The following is a 14,413-nucleotide window of genomic DNA, read 5'->3' on the forward strand; positions in this document are numbered from 1 at the left end:
ACCATGAAATGTTTCCAAAGTAGAGTACAGGCCTGACATTAATCAGCAACCCTACTGCTCCCTTCAAATTATAGACTTTAATAAAAATGTTCTATTTTGCCAGTTTAATTCACACAGTAAAGTAAAATAATGTAATGTATTGAACACAAAGCTAAGCAGAAATGGGTCACACACACACACCTAATCCAGTGAAAGCGGTGTAGAGAGCTTTCAGTTGCTGAGCAGTCGTTGAATCATTCTTTGGGGACACACTCATTATCCAACAGAGCACATGGTGCATCCATCCTGCATTTATGATCTCTTAATTTTTATTATGGCCAGTCAAACCTGCCACATCAAGGAGAAGACATGAGGCGCGATGGTTTGGGCAGACGACGAGAGCAGGGGACCCCGACCCCGAATCCTTTTCAAGAGTCCGACCACAGCGGGACCAAAGACAGCCTGCCCACATCAAACCCTGCCTGCGGATTAAGTGAACCTCAAGAGACCAATAACGTTTATCATGCAAGCCCCAGCAAAGTTACTGACTGAATTTATACACCTGACATGAGTGGATTCAAATGGAGGCAGGAGTTTAATCGTTCACTTTGAACCAACACAAATTGTTTAATGTGGGCACTGGAATCAAAGATTTCCTACAACATCCTTACTTTACACTGTGATGCTGGGTACAGCAGCTCAGTATGACATGCAGATGAATTTCCAACACATTACCAATGAAGGTGTAGTGTTTCAATTGTCTGAAAATGGACTGAGCGTATATAGAGCAATAAACTGGAGAATCAAAGGAGGGTAACTGTATCATAGTTACAGGCACCAGTTATTGTCATTGGTAAGCTGTGATTGGAGGAACTACATTTTACTGTTTTAGAGATTCAGTCTTTTTGTTTTCGCCTCTTCCACAAAAAAGTTGCTTCTTGATACAAAGCAGTAACAATGCATGCTTCACTTACAATACCACTCTTATGTATGGATGCTAAATATAAGGCTACAGGCAGAAGATGATTTATCTTAGCATAACGACTGGAAGCATGGTAAAACAGCTAGCCTGGCTCCGTCCAAAGTAAAAAAAAAATCCATCTAACAGCACCCCTAAAGCCCACTAATGATCACTATATACCACTTGTTTAATCCATGCAAATTGACAACGTGTGTTTTTTACAGGATGTCATGTCCGGGATTATTTCTTGGTGGGAGTTTGGCAGGAATACTAGATATAATGCACTAATTAGTGATCTTGATAGGTTCTGGTGGATTTTTACCATTGGACAGACCCAGGCCAGCTGTTTCCTCCTGTTTCCAGTCTTTAGGCTAAGCTGATCTAACCAGCTGCTGGCTTCAGTTTTAAATGTAGACGTGAGAGTGGGATCAATCTTGTCATCTAACTCTGAGCAAGAAATCAATTCAGTGACTTCCACCACTTTTCACAAATCTCCCATACTGCACAGCTCATACAGGATTGTAAACAATCTGCTTAGGCCCATATCTGGTATGACTTGATATTGTCTTGTTAGTGGCATTTTAACATCTATAATTTCAAAAGTAGAAATGTTGATCTCTAATTTGTACATAAGACGAACTGTAGTGAGTTTCAAGAGAACGAAACAGCAGCAGGCTAAATGCCTCAGACTGTAAAGCTTCAAAACAAATTTTACACATGTTCCAAAACGAAGAGTGACATAAGCATGACACATACAGTTCCTGGATACGCGCCCAAAACAGACATTTACAAGTTGTCATGGTAACCCCTGTGGGCTAACATCCTCCCAAAACTGCAACCAACAGTAGATGCCCATTGTGTTGAAGTGTATACAGTAAAGGCTGTCTAATGGGGCATGATAATTATTGTTGTGGAATTTAAGCTCATCTGGCTTCCATTAGGGTCCGTGCTGGTGTATTTCCATGTGGGAGACAGCTGTCTGGAAAACACAACTTATTCCTGAGGATGGAAGTTTCCAGGGCGGATGCTCCCCAGCAACACTGAGGTGCTGATGGAGAAGCAACGGGGATGGGTGGTGGTGTATTCCGGTGGTCGAGGCACCTGCTTTATCGCGGCAACTTGCTAAGTGATTGGGGGAGGAAGAGTTGTCACATTTTAGCTTCACTGAAAGCAGCCAAAAGTCGTACCGTACCATAAATGCCATACAGAGTGATTCAATCTGTCGCCAGTCGCTAATGTTTCATGACTTTCTACTGCAAGTTGAGTTTGTGTCAAATCACCAAAACAACAGCTGCATATCGCTAAAGGTTGTCCACAAAACCAGGAACAAATCTCTTCTTGATTGTTTTGTGGACGATGTCATGACTGCCTGTCTCATTATGGACAAATAATTCAAGTACAGAGCCTTAAAAAAACATTGGTAATATCTACTTGTGAAATGAAAACTGAAATCAACAAATAGCAGCACATGCTGCCAAAAATCTGAATATACTTCTGAATATTTGGGCAGTGTTTGATGCTATGCCCAGAAAGGGTTCCTTGGCTCTTACATTTCCTGTGCATTTACTGTAATTTAGTCTTAAGTATTATTTTTTAGACATGATAGCAGCGTGAATGGCAACGCTGGCCTGTAGCTTGGTCCACAGTGTTGGTCCAGACTGAAATACATTCACAACTTTTACATGCATTCCAAATTCATGATCCCCAGAGGCTAAAACTCACTGGCTTTGGTGATCCTCGAACTTTTCATCTAGCGCCACCATCAGGCCAAACATTCTATTTGTCCAGTACTTTGATTTAAGGACAAATATCTGCAAATGTATCACATTCCCATCAGCCTCAGCTGTACTTCTGTTTAGTGCTAATTAGCAGATATGAGCATGTTAACACATTAAGCTAAGATGGTGAACAGGATAAACTAAATACTGGTAAAAACAGCAAACTACTACTGTGTAGCTAATATGTTTATGTTTAATTCTTTGTACAACTTCCTTCACATTGCCTTCACAACAGTCAACAGTCTCCACTTGTAGGAGAAAACAAAAACAGCCAAAGCTGACCTGTCACAGTTCTTGTGGTCTCCACGTGGTATAGTCGTCCCAATGTGTTGTTCCATTTTTGAGGAGATGCTGTAGCCTGTAGCGCAGCTCTGCAGCTGTGTGTGTAGTTTCCAAAGCTACACTGTAAAACTCTAAATCCACCTTAATGCTGTCTTCATAAATATTCTGACAAAAAACTGCTCCCTCCAAGCGAGTTGCTTGTAATACCTCAGTGATCTCACAGGTGCTTAATATTACAGACGGTTAACCAATATCATTTAATAACAGAACAGCCACCACTTGAGTCCAGTCGATTCATTTTAAATAAACACAGATTTGCTTGAAAGTCAGTGTTGAGTACATGTCCAGACTGTACTAAAGCGGAGCTATTTCAGTCCAGTTTCTCTGCGGTTGTAATAGGGACCTGGACAGGCCTTATTAGCACTAATCAATTCACTAACCTACATTCCTGCTCCAGAAGAAAAAGGACAGACGGGCCTCAGGCGAGCCAATCCTGCAAAAACCATCAACACTGTGCCACATTCCTCTCAGTCTAAAAGGAAAAGCGATGTGTCTTTCCCATTTTCCAGGGGCTCCTGCAGTATTAGGGCTCGGAAAACGGCTGAGCAGAAATGAGGTGACTGTGTGCAGTTTTGGCTTCCCTCTCCCATGATCACAGGACTGAATGGAATCATTCACTCAACGCCTTCCGCTCGGTGATGCTGGCGAAAACAACCGTGGATCCAAACCTGCAACTGTGAGCAACGTGACCAATAAAAGTGTACGCAAACAAGCAGAGAGTTGACTTCCGCGGTATGTTTTTGCGATACTTCTCATTTCTCTCCGCACATGTTCACGCACAGTGAGGTCAGAGGTCGGCGTCACACATTGCTCGCCATGCATGAAAGTCAGTGAAGTCTTTCCAGCCATACTGTATGTCCCACCCCAATATCCTGTTTCCATAGAAAATACATTAAATGAAGGAAGCTGGATGGTCTAAATATGCAGCTTCATTGTAACGCTTGGGATACGGAGCAGATTTTGGAGTCTGGGTTCGATGGCGCGGATGGACGGCTTTAACGACCGTTACACTGGGCTTTACTCAGCGGTTTGCCACAGTTTCATGCCACATTGTCAAGAAAATTACAGCTCACCAAAGCATCAATTAAATCCCACAAAGTTAGTATCAAGTTATTTTCAAAAGCAACAGCAGGCAGAGTGGGAAGCTAAACTGTTCAAATGCTTCAGCTGTGAACTCATTTAATTTGCCAACAACAGTGTTGTCACACAGTGTCAGACTCAGCTGTGAAGAGGACACTGCAAATTGAACTGGGAAGTGCAACAGGTCAAGCAATGGATCTCACTGGATCTCAAAAGGCAATGCTGAAACAGATAATGCAGGCACACTCATGCAAATGTCATGACTTCAGGATATATTAAGAAATATTTCCTGCTCTTTGTTGCCGATAAGACACAGTGAGTGAAAGGACATATGAGGCGTCAGCAACTTTTTTGACAGCAGAGGAAGGAAAGGCGGCTTCTGCAGAGTGCATACCAGAGCTCAGCACAAACGTCAGCAACGCCACTGTTTTCAATTAAGACATGGTACATAGGGAGGAGAGAGGAGAAACATCAAGGAGGACGATGTTTTGGAACAGCTGGATGTGGCAAGTCTAGTCTGTATTTATACCAGCTGTGCAAGCAGTAGGAATAGGAGGCACTCTGTAATACACAACAGCAGTATGAAAGCAGTGACTTTGATACACTCAGTTATCGTAACTTGAAAGCAATCAGGCTGCACAGTCCTATTCTAAGACCAGAGGAGTTCAGGAATTTGTGATTCGCAAAAAAAAGAAAAAAAAACAGATGGTGACAATCAATATGTAGCTGATAGCAGCCACAATTTGGATGACTTGTGTTAAAGAAAACACACAGAACCTCATACTTAAGTTCATCTAAATGTTGCTGTGGTGCAAGTATTTGGTGAAATGCCATCAAAGTTTGCATTGTTGCATGTAGATACTGTATATGTGCTTTGTGGTTGAGATGGACTACGTTAAACAGGCCACACATAGAGGAATTCAGCCATTACAGGAAAATGGAATGAACACTGGACGATGCTTATGGCTCGTGATTTAGCAATTGGTTATGTGCCGTAATATAAATGCTTTTTTTTAAATAGCCAGGTGGTGGTGCGATTCACACCAAATCGTGATAAGTTCAGTTCTGCGAACAGATTTAGATATCCTTATGCACGCTGCCACAATTCCTACATTTTGGTACTACTCAGGGGTGGTTCTGTGGTCAGAGGAGATCCGGGGCTTTGGCTTGAAATCTCTAACTGAGTCTTAGTCTTGATAAATATTGCAATATAAATCACTTAAATTATTATTATCATTATTAGTAGTAGTCGTATGTCAAACACACTTTTGCCTTTGATGCAGTCAAATACTACAGATCTGCCACATGTACATTTAGGATTTAGGATTATGTTCAGCTTTTGTTGACACTGTCACAGAGTTGATAGGTCGACTACATGTTTATCATTGAGACTATAGTTCGTGCTGGCGTTATGCTGGACTGCACTGCCGACTGTAAACGAGGTGGAACAAACATTAGAAACGCCTCTCAGTATAATTCAGTCCACTACAGCACCATTTCAGTACAATCCATACTTTGGCAAAAGCCGGATTGCATTCAGGGGCAGGAGGAGACTTGACTGGTGAGCCTAATTGATCTCACTAACCTGTTTTAATCGCAATAAAAGTTACATTTTTTTTACAAACTTTAAATTTGTCATAGATGTGAACATGAGTAAAGCGAGGAAAAACCCTTCAGATATGAAAGGTGTTTTTTGATGTTGGATATGTGTGTGTGTGTGCCTCTGTTAACTAAAACCACACACACTCTGTGCTTTTGGCTCTGGAAAAAAGCCTGATGTTCAGATTTTGTCCCATGTGTACAGAAAGCCGATTTCACATATATAATTATGTTTTTTCTTGAAGGAGCGGCTTTGAGGCTTCCTTTTACTTGGTATAAATTTGCTCTGGCAACATCGGAGCAATCCTGTAATAATGTTGTGTAAAATTATGCCATATTACTGGATTTCAGTAACGAGGGACAATTAAATTCATGATTTTGCAAAGGCACACCTAACCTCAGTAACTCACTGTCAGTCCTGCCTGCATGTGCACGGTGCAAGAGGAGATTACTCCCCCTGATGAGCTGAATAACTCGCTTGCTTTGCTGCTAGTCACTTTTTTAAATAGATTTGCTAAAAGGGTCTGAAAAGTGACTAAGTCAAGAGAGAAAGTCGCTAAATTGGCAATACTCTGTGTGCATATTGAATATTTTGGCAGTACAAAAAGACCTGTGCCCGACCGACAGCCCAAGAGCCAGGGCCTAAACATGCCCTACTAGTACTAGCACTCCAAAACTGGCATTTATTAAACCCGAGAGCAGTGGTACCTTTTTTGCATATGACCCCCTAAATCAAACCTCATCACAGGCTGAATGACTACTAATTGTGTCATTTTCCACATTTTTTTGTTTGAATATGCAAATTTGACACCAAAGTATATTACTACTTTTGTGTTGTTTTTTTTTCTTTTTTTGTACCACAGCAATGACCCTGGGACCTCTTAGACTCATTGTCTGAGCCATGCTGGGGGCCCCTACCCTCAGTTTGGGAACCAAAGCTTTACAGAAGTGTTGACAGGATACAACAGCAACATGACAGCAAACAGAGAAGGGATTGTGCTCGAGGTAAAACACATCTCTGGAGGGCATTTGCACTTATTCTGTGAGTCTATTCTAAATGAAATGAGCAACTCGAGGAGAAACAAACACAAGAGAGGGTTTAATGTTTGTGATGTGACTCAGATAAAGCGGAGAGACCCCTTTAACAAAGACTGTTTTTGTAAGCTATCTAAACACCATCATGAATTGCTTAACAGCTACAAAAATAATTGCTTTATGTGACTGTGTTTCCATGCTGTGCATAAGTGTTTGTGTAGAGTCTCCAGTGTGGTTAATGGGGGATTCCAGCCATAAAAATAAAGGGATGACTTACCTCCTGCTGTGGTTTGTCCAGCAAATCATGGTAGCCTATGGTCAACAAAGCCCACACCCTCTGGTCTCAGCCAGGGGAAGATTCATCACTGCCCACAGAAACACTAAACCATCTTAAAGAAGAGCTTTTAGAAGGGAAAACTCCCAACGACAGTTTATCAAAGCTCAAAACAAATACTGGTGAAGTAGTGATTCCCAACCAGGGGGTAAAGGCCTTTAAATAATCTAAATTAAACAAACTGAGGAGGAAAAATGACATCTATGCAGAGGTCATAACCTGTGATGAAGGATCAGAAGTGGACATTGCTTCATTTTAAGTGGTCAGAAGATAAAAAGATTGCAAACCACTGATCTTAAACCTGCAATAATGAATTTTCTGGCCACTTACAAGCTGTAAGCACAAATAAAGTTTTGTCAGTCACTGGAGACCTCACACAGTTGCTAACAATGATCAAACTGGTGCCTATTTATAGATCCATGAAGCATATAGGTTCATTAGCATTCATCCATTTGGACTTCTTGTATTTCTGACCTGATGAATAGAAGTATAATATACACTCTGCTTTTAGCTCTATTTTGCTCTCCACCAAGTCCGTAGGGAAATATCTGGTGCTTAAACTGCTAAATGCTAACCAGCGAGTCGCTAACTTTGTATGTCTGCTTTTTACTGAACATAGCTCCCGATAGAAGAGAAGGCTGAACCAAAACTAAAACGCTTCGTACAACTGATGGGAAACGAGAATTCTCTGTGGATGTTACGAGTGATCACTAGTGCAGCTTTAAAATATGAACATCCATTGTGGCAGAGGGGAAGAGGCCAATTTCTCTTTACAGACGATGCTGAAGCCAAAAATGAATAAAGTAGTGCAGCAACACTGGTGGAGCACAGTGTCATGTCTGAAACATCACACCCTGCTGCTGATTGGATGTACTTTGAAGAGCCTGAGTACAATATGGCTTACAAATATTGCTTGAATAATGTGATAATCCACAGGGCTCCCGGGACGCTTGGTTTTTGTTGAAATGATAAAATTATTTCCGCGGCATTTTCCACTTCCCATAGAGACACTGAAATGACACTATTCTTAAAATAATAACTCTTCTTCAAGCAGATGACTCATTCCCAAAACAGTAACTCGTTAATTACCTCAGCTTCCTGCCAAACATCACGGGTAGATAACATGTCACGGTTCTGGAACAAAACTCCACATATGCTTCGACAAGAGGGAAAAAAATGACAGGGGTGTCCTGTCAGTGTGATGTAACTTCTAAATTTAACCCCATTGTGTGACGTCAGCACCCCGTGGACCCTGTTGACACCCTTGACCTCTGGCCGGCCGGTGACTCACTGGTTCTCCCTCGACCATCTTCCCTAAATTAACTTTCTCTCTCCTCCTCCCACGGACACCTTCCTTCCACTGCTCAGGTTTCTGGGAAACGCTGGCTTTTTGCAGGATTTGAGCAGAGGACACACTGGTATGATTTACTGTGTCTTCCAAATGAACTCCACTTGAGGCGAATTAACAGAGCACACTACGGAAGCAGGAAGTAAAAACAGACTGGTTTATAGAAGAGCAGCAGGGTAAACACCCCTCTCAGTTTGTCCTCCTTTCTCAAAACAGTTTCAGTGGTTATCTGAGAAACAGGCACAGCTTTTCTGAGAGTCCATCGCTGTTTATACTACATTCCCACTGATCACCTGTCAGTCAAATATTGAGACCAATAATGCAAACGTCAGCTTCCTTTGGTGCTTCTGCCGATGAGGTATGAGTGACGAGTATATCCACAATGCAGTATTCACAGTTAAATGTGACAGTCTGAACTTGTCTACAAGCAGAATGCCAATGTCACTTTTTACACATGATAGAACATAAAGTATTTGATAAGGTCATTGCTACGACGACCTTGTTTGGGAACGCAAGTAAGACTCGAGAAGCCAATTTGTTTTTACTGTGCTCAGCATCAGACCCAGTTTGGGCATTCCCTCAACCTTAAGGAATTCCTCAAAGCTGTTTCCATGCTGTCATATGCCCGTGTTTATGGCTAGGCCCGGTGTCTCTTGCCGTAACACAACGTAGTCATTTTGTGGGGTTTCCTGACCGCGCACACACCAAATATGTACAGTAGAGAACAACAGGGGAGCCTGCGTCTGAGCAGCGAGCGCTGTGGTTGCATTTGGCCCGCCTCGGTAGGAAGTTACTGACCGTTCATCATATTTTATTGCAGGGGGAGTCCCATTGTGAGAGGGATCACGGGTCAGGGCCATGTTTGTGTTTCCTTCTCTGATGTCTCAACCCCACATCAGATGACAGACGCGCTGGAGTTGGAAACTGATGAGCATCTGTTGAAATGTTCAGTGAAGCGGACGGACTGGACGGTGAAACGAAAGCGCCACCAGGCCTTGGTATTACTTCCCATTCAGCTGGGAAGGTGGAGACAAGAACGCCACCCAAACAGCCAATATCTCGCTGGACTGCCAGTCACTGAGCTTTGAGCTCATTTCCAACAATTCAGCCCCCATTGTTCAGATGAAAGTAAGTAAAATGATATGAAAGATGCACGAACAGCAGCTGTAATCATCAGTGCATGGTGAACATAGTGGAGCTATCAGCTAAAGAGCCCAAAAAAGAGCTACAACTACAATAATTTACAACTCCAAATCTATTCTAATGTCTGAAGAATGTGGAAAAAAGCAACCGTTTGCTCACATGCTTGCCATGAAAACTTCATAATGATATGTTAACCTATTTCCAGCTTGTTACTCTGCCCCAGAGCAGCAAAAAAACCAAACAAACAATTGATGCTGCTTTAAATTCAACTTTTTCACTAAGAAACTCAGGCCAAACAAAAGTTTGATTCATGCCGGGATCAGACTATATGAATCTAGCCCGATTTTGAGATGTTTTTTTGTCTCTTTGCCAAATCTTGAGGTGTTTAACTGGCGAGAAACTGTCTTGATTTTTACGGTTATTTGACCATACATACCAGAATGGAACCCTTATTGTACTGACGAATGCCATAACACACTGGAATATGATGAGAGTCAACCTCATTGAATGCTTTGACAATTATGTAATGTTATTATGTGATATCACTACCCTACCCCATAATCACATTAAAAAGCACATTGTCAGATATTAATAGCAGTACTCAGCATTCCATTCAGTGGACCGCACGTGTTTCCTCTCTGTCAAATAAGCCACCCAAGAAGTTGGAGAAAGAGCCACTGCCAAACCACGAGATCCCAAATCCTCCTCACAGCCTGAGAGCTGAGGTCAACACTCTTTGCAAACTAGGAAACGTCCAATTACTCCTCCTGTGACACGACTTCCACTACCCGTCCTCCTCGCAGCACGGAGCTGCAGAGCAGGGGTCGTCCTGTCTGTCCCACTTAACTGGAATGGCATGCGGGCTGTGCTACAGGGCCGAGTGAGTCAGGGCTGGACGCCGTCCCTCGGTGACCGTCGCTCCCGGCGGTGCTATCTTTTCAAGTTTCGCCTCTTCCTGTGTCTCTTTAGCGGCTTGTCAGTCGGATGAAAGGTATTTCCTCTGAGCCGCCGCTCTGTTCTCTTTTGTCAACCCCGAACCACGCAGGCCTTAAAGACCTCCGGCGCACAATGCCGCTGTCTGCTCCCCCGGTGGCCGGCCAGCCTCAAAACAGGCCTTTTTCTATAACAGGACATTTTCAGATTAAATGCACTTTGCTTTGTATTATGCTTACAGTATGTTGGCCTAGTTTGGCGACATCATTTTTCAGTCTTGTGGATCAAGTCATAGTTACAAGCTGTGAGAGACACACATAACCAGAATATTCTGGACACTGTCCTATTTCTGACAGTAAAGTTAAAGTAGAGCATGTAGTTTGCATATACAGTAAGTGACCCATGATTGTATCGGTAGAGCTACAATATTCAAACACAGTGACCTGTTTGATGGGCTGAGACATAAAGGAGCGCTTCATCTATCTTATTGTGGTCGAGACCGTCCTGTGAGGACAGCTGCAAGCCAAGACGACACTTTGGTCCCACACACAAATGGTGAGCAGCACTCCCTCTTCAACTGCTCACTCTTAAAGGAAAATTCACCCTCATATACTCTTACACACAATGAATCATTTTTTGATGCTACATCCTCAGAAATATTTTACGATGAAGTGCTGAACTTTTGCTTTCCTTTATTCTGAAGCCACTTTCCGTCAACCTGCTTTGTAAACTTCCACTTCGGTTTGTGGCTTCCTACATTTCAAAGAAAGCCTGTTGACAGAAGCCAGAAGGCAAGGCTGAACTCGCAGCTTTCTGTCTAGATTAGAGAGAGTATAAACAGAATAGCTACAGGAAGGTGGTGCAAGTTCAAGTTCATTTATAGCGCTTTATCGCTGGCGAGTCCACAGAGGACTCCAAAAGAGACTAAACATGTAAATGATCAACTATCAATCACAGAACAAAATAACATAGTGTCCAAAAACACAACTGACAAAGATTTGTGGCTCCAATGGCTTGTGGCCTATTTTCTCCTCTTGTGAATGCACAAATTGCTCCACGTAATGATGGATTTTTCCCTGTAGGACAGTTGAGCATCTGTCAAAAACAGCAGCTCGAGACAGAAGTCGTTTATCTTTGATTATGAGGCACTGAGACTGAGATTTGCTGTTGAAGTTGCTAATGTTCTACATCATTGAGACTGTATAGTTGCATGACCGACTTTTCGATGACATTACCACACTGTACCTACTGGGCATCTTGACGGCCTTTGACGGACTTTGCATAATCGACAGTTGGCCAATTATTACACAAACAGATTAAACAAATGTTTTGTACAATGTGTTAATTAGCAGTGTTGGGCAAGTTACTTGGAAGATCGAATTGAAGATCGACTACAGATTATATATTACTCATTGAAAAAGGAATTACATCACTTCACTAATTACTCAATTACTGGCTCTTTTAAAGGTGCCCTTAAAAAAACTTCAAATCCTTCACACCCACACGAAACATTTCTGTGGTAAACGTATCCTTTTAGAAAGGTAATGGTAGTTTAGCAAGCTAGGTTTTGGATGGTCCCATCCTCACAGCTCTCAGCTCTCCACAAAACCACGATTCCTAATTGTAGGCTTACTCGTGGCTAATGTTTGCAATCCAGGTAAGAACACACATCCTGTAAATAATACAACACCAGCCTCTGCCATAAGCTAACACGTCGGCCTAGCCGCTGAACCGGTCTCTCCATCAAGCTCCTGGTCAAACAACAAACAAGTTAACATCCAAATTACCGCAGTAACAAAGGGGGGTTGCAACTAATGTGAGTACTGAATCTCACATTGCACGTTAATCCTTTATGATAATCGTTCCTGAAAAGGGTAATCACATTACTGTACCACGTTACTAGATAGTGTGTTACTGCTAGCTGATTCCCAGTGTCCACTCCTTACGCTAAGATAACCTAACCAGCTACTGCCTGCAGCTTTGTAATTAATGCACACATGTGAGAGTACTATCAGTTCTCTCATCTAACGCTCTGTAAGAAATCGAATAGGCATTACTCAACATGCCCACCTCTTCTTTAATTTCAGTAATGATGGATGTTGAAGGGTGGACTTCATTTTAAGGCTATTGATTGATGTCTTTTGGATATGTGTTAGAAATGCTGGGCTGTTTTGTGTATGAATGAAGTCAAATGTAATACTGCACAAGTGAATGGCTCCTCCCCCCAGCCTCCCCATGACTGAACGTTTCTCCTCATTTGGGCATACGAGATGTAAATCCACCTGTGACACACACCAATCCAGTGTCTAAGTAAGGAATGTCACAAATCTGTTGGCTCAGACTTCAGGATGGAGGCTCAAATAATACATGACCAGCATTATCAATGGTTAACTCAGCTGACGTGTTTCCACTCGTGTCTGTTGGACTGTAATCCAACCTACTCTGGACCTGCAGATGAGATTGCAGCTCTGATAAAACATGATGATGATGAATTTGTTCCTATCTGCTGGACTGATACCAGAAATGTGCTGATATTGTACCTGAACGCACCGCTGAACAAACACTGGTTTATTTTCTGGTTAATAGCGAAAGGACAAAAAAATATTCTTGATGTGAGTCTGAGTCATGGGTGGAGGAAACTGAAACCACTGACAACAGTTCCTGTGTATTATTCTAGTCTAAAACAATATATCCTGTTATTATTAATTGTTCTATCTGTAAAGCGAGGACAAAATTGTGTCATTAAATCACAAAAACATGACTTAAGTCACCTTTTCCAACAGTTATTTTGAAATTAAAGTCACTTTTAAAGCATATTTGAAGTACAAGCTTATCAGTGCCATGCTAAGTACAAATAAAGTCTATCAGGCCATGCAGGTTCTTTTAACTGAGATAACTGTTAATGAAGGCACATGAAGGGTCAGAGTTCCCCGACCTGATTATTTCTGGCTTGGTTATATAACTGTGAGTAGCGTCAACCCTTAACATAGCTCCCCCAGTCCGTGCAGATAAGCCTCTGCAGCGATAACGCAGCTCCACTCAGGTCCATGAACGCAGCCAGGATGGAGGGAAAAGAGGGTTCATTTGGCTAATTTGACTGATTGCGCCCTGCAAGTAACTTGAGTACATCCAATTCAGAATAAAATTGGACTAAATGAGGCTAAGTGCTGCCTATAAACAGCCACAGGTAGCCCTAATGTCAAAAAATGTAAAATAAAAGTGGAGCCTTTGTCTGCCTTCACAGGCATTGTTTCGAGATTAACTGTCATCTGATTGCCTCTGATTGCTGCTGCAGACTGAAGGAATCTGGCTGCACCCTGTATTCAATATACTGTAAGTATTACTAATTAAGTGGGCGTCAGAGGGTGGGCAGGATGACTAAGTGAGACTCATGAGAAGTGAGCAAGAAAGAAACATGCTTTTAACAGAATCAAAGAATAAATCAGCCCCATCTTTTGTATTATTATGTTTATATTTAGAAGACAAAATGTGTTTCTGGGGTTCAAAATATATTTGAGGCGCTGACACAATTAGTCAGTTGCCAATTACTCGAGCTATAGAAAGTGAATAGGTAGCTCGATAATCAATTGAATTAGTCCCTTGTAAATCAAAAAGCCAAACATTAGATCTACGTAGTTCCCACTTCTTCATTTTGACGATTTACTGTTAGACAAAATGTTTAATTCAAAGTTATCTTTGGTTTTTGGAAATTGTGATGGGCATTTGTCACAATTCTGCAGTGCTTGTGGACCAAAATCAAGACAATACTTGGCTGATTATTCCACATATCTTATAAAAAATCTGGTACAGATGTTAGTGAAACCTGAGATAAAGGTCATTTGACACACATTTGACACACATAACCAAGCATGTGAAATTGT

At 41.9% G+C, this 14,413-nt stretch overlaps 1 protein-coding gene across 1 annotated transcript in view; it reads right to left on the reverse strand.

Moving 5' to 3' along the window:
* The window catches only part of LOC121625479 (synapsin-3-like), an 83,340-nt gene that overhangs the window by 19,532 nt on the left and 49,395 nt on the right, over positions 1–14,413 (reverse strand). The window lies entirely within an intron of this gene.

Source organism: Chelmon rostratus, chromosome 22, assembly GCF_017976325.1.
Source record: "Chelmon rostratus isolate fCheRos1 chromosome 22, fCheRos1.pri, whole genome shotgun sequence".
NCBI classification, from domain to species: Eukaryota; Metazoa; Chordata; class Actinopteri; order Chaetodontiformes; family Chaetodontidae; genus Chelmon; species Chelmon rostratus.